The sequence below is a fragment of the Desmodus rotundus genome, chromosome 1 (genome assembly GCF_022682495.2).
Source record: "Desmodus rotundus isolate HL8 chromosome 1, HLdesRot8A.1, whole genome shotgun sequence".
In the NCBI taxonomy this organism is placed as follows: domain Eukaryota; kingdom Metazoa; phylum Chordata; class Mammalia; order Chiroptera; family Phyllostomidae; genus Desmodus; species Desmodus rotundus.
Window position 1 is genome coordinate 110,334,003 of NC_071387.1, and position 7,688 is coordinate 110,341,690.

At 38.7% G+C, this 7,688-nt stretch overlaps 1 pseudogene; it reads right to left on the reverse strand.

Annotated features, from left to right (window-relative positions):
- Nucleotides 1-5,202: 5,202 nt before the first annotated feature.
- LOC112315049 (ras GTPase-activating protein-binding protein 1-like) lies at nucleotides 5,203-7,150 on the reverse strand (annotated as a pseudogene).
- Nucleotides 7,151-7,688: the final 538 nt, after the last annotated feature.

Genomic DNA, 7,688 nt, shown 5'->3' on the forward strand with positions numbered 1-7,688 from the left:
CTGGGCTCTCTAGTCTGTTCCATTGATCTGTGTGTCAGCCAGTACCAGACTGTTCTGATTACAGTGCACTTGTGGTATACTTTGATATCAGGTATTGTGATTCCTCCTACTTTGTTCTTTTTTCTCAAGATTGCTAATGCTATTCAGGGTCTTTTTTGATTTCATATAAAATTTTAAACTATTTGTTCTAGATCTGTGAAATACGCCATTGGTATTTTAATAGGAACTGCATTGAATCTATAGACTGCTTTGGGTAATCTATATTTTAATGATGTTAATTCGTCCAATTCATGAACACCGTATATGCTTCCATTTATTGTATCTTCCTTAATTTCTTTCTTCAGCGTTCTATAGTTTTCCAAGTACAGGTCTTTTACCTCCTTGGTTAAATTTATTCCTAGGTACTTTATTTTTCTTGTTGCTATAGTAAATGGGATTTTTCCCTAGTTTCTCTTCTTTGTTTCTTTTGTTTGTTTGTTTTCTTATAATTTTAATTTTTTATTGTTATTCAATTACAGTTGTGTGCCTTTTCTCCCCATCCCTCCACCCCACCCCAGCCAAACCCCCTCCCTCCCCCATCTCCACCCTCCCTCTTCTTTGTTTCTTAAAGTGTCTTCTAATTTGTTGCCTGAGAGCCACTATTTATATAAGTAAATGGAGTAAAAGTTCATATAAAATACTTCAGAAGTTTTTTATTTTTCTCTTGAAACTAAGGCCTCCTTTATGTGAACTTAAAATTCCTTTAAAAAGTTCCTTCTTCTTATCAAGCATTGTAATGATTGTTAGTCCTCAAGATATTCATTAACTTTAAATGTATTAGAAAAATATAGTATCTTAACTGGTCAGAATGCTTTTAGAATTTTTTGAAATGATATCTGAATTTAGCTTCTATCACTATTTGTATGACACAGAAGGTACCAGAGATTTTTAAAATATGTATGTTCTGAATTTATCAAAAAGGAAAGATATCCCAAGTGCACTATTTCTGAGCCCTCCCGATATGAGGAGATCGTGGGGGAGGGAGAAACTTTCCTCTACCTTACAGGTTCTTTGTGCTGGTCTAATAATTAAATCTACATAAGAAAGATGAACAAGAGAAAAATAACCAAATTTAATTACATGCATACATGTGGGCACACATCAGTCAGAAACCCCCACATACATGAGAGGTTCAGAGACAAAAAAAAAAAAAAGAAAATGAGGCATATATATAAAACCATTTGAGCTAAGGATGAGGTAAGGTGACTTGGGACTTCAGAGGGGAGGAAGGTCCATCACAAGATGACAATAAGATCAGATATTCAGTAATTAGTTGGTCCCGCCCCATTGTTGGGCCATAAAAAAGTTATTTCTGGTGATAACTCTTACAGGAAAGGCCCCTAATTTAAATTCTCCTAGGTAGTTAAGGGGAAGGCGGAGTTTCTCTTGAGCCTGCAGGGTCTCCGTGGCCTTTAGCTCAAAATAATCTACATAGCACAGGAGTGACTTGTTCTGAAGCTGTATAAGGCTGCAGGTTGTCACTACAACAAAGCTAACAGGAAGATGTGCTTCACCAGGACCACCAGAGAGATCTCTCCTGATTTTAAGGCAGTTTCTTGGAATTGTTTTAAGTATCAACAACACATAGCCATTGGTGCTTTAATTTTTTAAAACCTCACCCGAGGATATGTTTGTTGATTTTACAAAGAGAGGAAAGGGTGGGGAAGTGGGGGAGAAACATCTATGTCAGAAACATCCATTGGTTGCCTCCCTTACGCCACCCCCTCCACTCTGCACCAGGGATGGGATCAAACTACAGGGCAACACACCAATCAACGAAGCTACCAAGTCAGGGCTGGTGCTTTGATTTTATTTGGAAATGAGGGTACTTCCAAAAAGTAGCAAATTTTTCTGAACTCTTCCTACTTACAAGTTCCTAAAAAGATAGTAAAACTCATGTTTTTTTGAGTGCCTCTACAATTGTCATTGTTGTGAACATTTTGTCATGCATGTTTTCCTTTATTATTCTTTTACTTACTCTCTATTTTCAAGTTTTCTTTCATAAAACTTTTTAATAAAAATCAACAATTATTTCCTAAAAGTACACATTCTTGTCTTAATAAATAGCTAAAAGTAAGCATTTTGTTGGGAGATTTGAACTATGAGGGAGTTTATAATTATCCTTCTCTTAGATAGTATTTTTCAATTCTAGCAAATTAGGAGCAGGTCAAACCAAATGAGAAGGGGCTATAAATACTAACTGAAAAACAATCAGTTAAGTGTATATATCTTCTTACATTACAAATATTTATTTTCAAGTTACTTACTTAATACCTTATTAGTACTTGTTTACAGATTTTGAAAGTAATTTTTAAAACAAGTTTGCAGATGTGCAACTAACACCATGCACTCAAGTAGTACAAATATTATCTGGGGGGCAATAATGGGCTCCCCTGGGAAATGCCTGTGGTATTAGCTTCTCCTTATAACAGAAAGAAAAAAGGTGTTATTCTTTCTCTGGTGACTTTGGGGTTTTTTGTTTGTTTGAAGAATATCTGTTTATGAAACTGTTTCTTTATCTTTGCTTGAAAACCTCTTTTTGTCCCAGGTAAATAAACTTGGAGTTTTTTAAAAAATGATTACTAATCATTGTTCTGGAAGTATGTTCTTTTCTGAAAGTTTGTACGGTATTCTTGAAAATGCAGCTTATTTTACTTATCTCTTTCTCAGCTTAATCTGTAGAGTAATGCCTGTTATCCTCAGAAAATGTTTGCCGATTTCCCAATCTGTTTTAAATATTTTATTTGACCAGAATGCTCCTCATCGTTTAAAATGGCTTTATTAGAATGCTGTAACAATTTAATAAATACAAAATTCAAAGTAACATAAGAGAAATAGTTGTTGAGCATTGTGATGTGCTGGGTAATGTAACCCGCATAAGGTAAACACTACTGTTAGCATCTCCCCTGTACAGAGCGAGAGATGTGAGCTGTGTGATTAAGCAATGTGTTCAAGGTAACATAGTTAGAAAGTGGCAGAGGCAGGACCTGAACCCAGTGCAGCCTCAGTGCCCATGCTCTTTGTCACTCTCCTCTGGTACAGATCTGCCCGATTCCAAAGTTCTTTCACTACAACAAACTGGGGTTTACACCTGAATTATAGAATCTTTCATATTTTCCTTAATTTATGCCAGAGGAAACTGTTGGTCCACCAGATAGGAAAGCTTGCTCTGCTTTCTACTAAGACGTTTGGTGTCAAAGAATGATCGTATTGAGTAGTGCTGAGCCTATGGAAAACATCTGAATTAAACTTGGAAGATGTGTTCCCAAGGGCATGAGTTCTGAACGATCTTAAAAGGTCTTTGGTGGAAAGTGGTTCAATGGCCAGGTGATTTGGGGGAACACTAGGTTTCACATGCAAAAGTCTTCATTGCAAAATTTTCCAGAGCTTGCAGAGAGCTGAGTAGTTAGCATTTCCCAAACTTTCTATTTGTGAAGAAGCAGTTCCTTGGAGATAAGCATTTTGTGGAGCACCGATGAGGAAATATCTGAAATGCCGGCAACAGCTAAGTTAGAAGTAACTGAGAGCTTCCTCATCGATTGTGGAAAACTTACATGTCTGAAAGGTACTATGGAGCTTCAGGTTTGTGCCTGTCTTTCTGCCTCCCACACCCTACTTCCCAACCTTTATCATTGTTTCCAGCCAACAATTGTACATAGAATTTAAATGAGTGATATTTTTCTCATATAATCATAGGACTTCAACCCTGTTAGCCAAAAAAATTTTTAATTTTCTTTCTGGTAGTAACTACGCTCAATTTATTTCAGAATCACTCTGTTGAACAAGTATCTGCGTAGCCACTATGTGACAGGCACCACAGCTGCAACAAACAATAGAGATGGTTTCTGTTTTCTTGGAGTAGAGCCAGATGACCAGAGGTGAGTATACCTTTAGTCTTCCTAGGTAGGGAGAAATTTAGTAGAGAATAATAGCCAGCATGGCCCATTGCCTTACAGAAGACCTGGGGGTTAAACAACAAGGCAGTGGGCCCCTAAGTCCTGTGCTTCACTCTTTCATTGCTCTCTGCATATTCTTCCAGAATGATCTTGCCTATTCCATAGCCTCAACTACTTTCTGTATGCTGGCAGCCGTTTCTTTTTTTTCTTTTTTCTTTCTTTCTTCTCTTTCGCTTTCTTTCTTTCTTCTTTCCTTCTTCCTTCCTTTCTTCTCTTTCTTTTTCTTTCTCTTTCTTTCCTCCCTTCCCTTCCCTCTCTCCTCTCCCTCTCCTCTCCTTTCCTCCTTCCTCTTTCTTTTTTCTTTCCTTCCTTCCTTTCTCTTTCCTTTCTTTTTCTTCTTTCTTTCTTTCTTTCTCTTTCTTTCTTTCTTCCTTTTCTTTCTTTCTTTCTTTCCTTTCTTTCTCTTTCCTCCTTCCCTTCCCTTCTCTTCCCTTCCCTTCCCTCTCTCCTCTCCTCTCCCTCTCCTCTCCTTTCCTCCTTCCTCTTTCTTTTTTCTTTCTTTCTTTCTTTCTTTTTCTTTCTCTCTCTCTCTTTCCTCCCTCCCTCCCTCTCTCTTTCTTTCTTTCATCTAGACTTTTTAAAAATTACTTTTGTTTAAACAATTGCCAAGGCTGGAATCAAAGATAAATAGAAGACACAACAGTTTTGCTCTGGTTTTGTGTTATTCAAATTGTGATGGTGGTTTTAGTATTTTGTTTGTTTGTTTTTACAAATACAAATTAAACATGAAAAAAACCTCTACTTCAAAAAAACCCCCTAACAATTCAAGAAAAGCATATCAGTTGCATTCTAGATATTTAAAACCTATCTCAATTTAAATTTCAAGGTAAAAACAGTAGATTTTAGAATTGTTTTGTGGTCTATATCAAAAGAAAAGAACCTTCACTAACATATTTCATTCAGTTTTTAACCATAACAGCAAGAATCAAAATTGTCAATTTTTCCAATGGCAGTTTCTCCACACCAGAAGGTAGTCATGTCTCTCCAAAGAAGAAACAATTTGGGTTTTCCTGCTTTCAAAATATTATCAAATCTTGTATTCCTCCAAAGCTTTGATACAAGTAGAAAATAAGAAATATCCCAATGAATAAAACATACCAAATGTCAGTAATAAGCAAGACACATTACTTTGGGGAAATGGCTGTTTAAAAAAAATCCAGTCTATATATGCAAAGTAAAGCAATGAAATTCCAGGTTTTTTTTTTATTCTTTTAAAATCCATTTTTCCTAAAATATCATTCCACAAGATTGGAAGTGAAGGACTAAAAGGTGAGTAGAGGGGAAGAAAGGGGAGGGAACACACACCATTAACACAAAAAATAAAATTGTACAAACTTTAGCAGTTTATAAGAGACTGGGGTCATACTGCAAGATACCAAAGGGTGATTGATGAAATTCACCATTCTGCAGGAGCGGGAGTTTGTACTGCCACATGAAGATCAGTGAAGAGCAATTCACTGCCTTGGAGCAATTCCCCTTCCCACCCCAAATCCTGGTTTCTGCACCATGCCTCCACAGGGAGGGCCTCTCATTCCACCAGCCAGGCCACCTGGAGGGTGTCCGGGTCCTCGAAGGCAGTTATCTCTCTGGTCCCCTTCCCAGGCAGCTCCAGTCTTCTTCTCTTCCGTATTCACACAGACCTCACCTCTGAACGTGATAGGCCTGTTGCTAAGGACATTTTGAACAGGCTCAGAATCATCAAGCACAATGAGACCAAAATTGGATAATTTCCCACCACTGTTAATGCACAGCTCCACCACATTCCCATAATTTTGAAAGAAATATTTAGGGGTGGGGGGTGAGGGAAATGCACACTACTGTACTTGAACAACAATAAAATAAAATAAATACAATACAATACTAAAATAAATAAAATAAAACAAAAAGAAATATTTGAACTCTGTCTTATCCACCTCATGAGGCAGATTGCCAATGAAGAGTAGTTGGTGACTATCTGGATGACTCGCAGTTCTTCAGGGTTCAACATCACCCTGCTCACCAGTCTCACAGATTGGTCTAGGTCCCCTCTGGGGAGAAATATTTATTCACTGTTCTTGAACTCTTTGATCCCTCTGAGACCTGTACAGTGGAATCTGAAATTCAGGCTTAGGCTCTGGGTGAGGCCGGGAAGCTGGTACTTTAACAACACGAGGTAGTATCCCAGTATTTGGAAGAGCTCCACTGAGTGGAAGGTTCTTACTGGTCCCAGATGCCCAGGTAAATGTCCTCAAGTCTCCCTGCACCATCTGAGCTGTGTCTGTAGGTGCTAGAGAAGAACTCTTCTGAGCATCCTCAGGAGCAGTTTCTTCCAATACAGACTCACGCTTTTCCTTTTGGATTTCAGATACTGGTTCTAGCTCTGGGTCTAGTTCAGGACCAGGCTCTGGTTCAGCAACAGGTTTCTCTACATGTTCTTCCAAGTCATTGCTGACAGTCTGATCATAGAAAGTTCCAGAATCACCACCTCAGGTGTCTGCTTTCATCAGGTTCCTCTACTTCTTCCTCAGATTCCTCCTGATGCTCAGTGACAAAACCACCACAGACCTCATCCTGGTATCTGAAGGTATCATTGTGAATGTACAACTTATTTGCAACAAGCCCTTAGGAGCAAGGACAAATGCCTGCATGAATTTTCTCAAAGCTTGGTTGTTATTAGAGAACAACCCCATTACCTGGACCACCACACCATCATTCAGAGTGGCATGAGCATCAACATGGCGAATCTTAGTGTGGCAATTGGTGAAGTTCCATGACATCACTTTCCTATGGATTTCTTTCTGTCCATAGACCACATCTGCTGGCTATCCACTTGAATCCATCCCCCATGGACATAAGAAGAGTTCTTTCCATAAAATCTGTGTAGCATGCCTGGGACCTGGTTCAGCAGTGTGTAATACTGTCTGGCAAATTCCCACCTGGCCAGCAGGGGACTAGGCTTCTCCAAAACCATTGCTTTGGTCAATTCAACCTGTGCAGCTGAGCGGGAGAGGAACGAACTTTGCTCCACAGCTCGGGGAAAGGAAAAAGCCCTCATGCAACTGCATCCCCACCAGCCCTTTCATCTGTCTCAAGTTGGAGACGTTGTCCACTAGACCCATCCACCTAGATCTGTATAAGCATTTTAGTCCTGACATGTCTACAACTGAATTCTTCCTCCTAGAAACCATTGCCCCCGTGTACCCAATCTTAGAAAATGTAGCTATGATAAAACCAGTCATCCAAGCCAGCTGACCCCAATACCCATATACCATGAGTCATAAAGGCCTATTCATTTGTCTTCAACAGCACTTTTCTCAGTTTCTATTAATACTGCCTTTGTTGAGGCCCATGCATCTCCCTTCTGGACTCATTAATAGCTCCCTCACACACATCATTCTCAAGACTAAGTGAGTGCTAATTCTTAAATGTGAAGTGTAAATGTTACTTTTTAGAGCACTATGCTAATGTATAGTAATTTATCCATTCATCCACTGATGGACAGTTAGGATGTTTCCACATCTTGGCTATTATAAAAAATGCTGCAGTAATCATGGGGGTTCATATATCTCTTCAAATTAGCTTTTTTGTTTCCTTTGGATAAATACTCTTAAGTGCAATTGCTGGGTCATATGGTAGTTCTACTTAAAATTTTTTTATCTAATAGTTTTAGAGACAGGAAGAGTAAGGAGAGAGGGGGGAGAGAGAGGGGGAGAG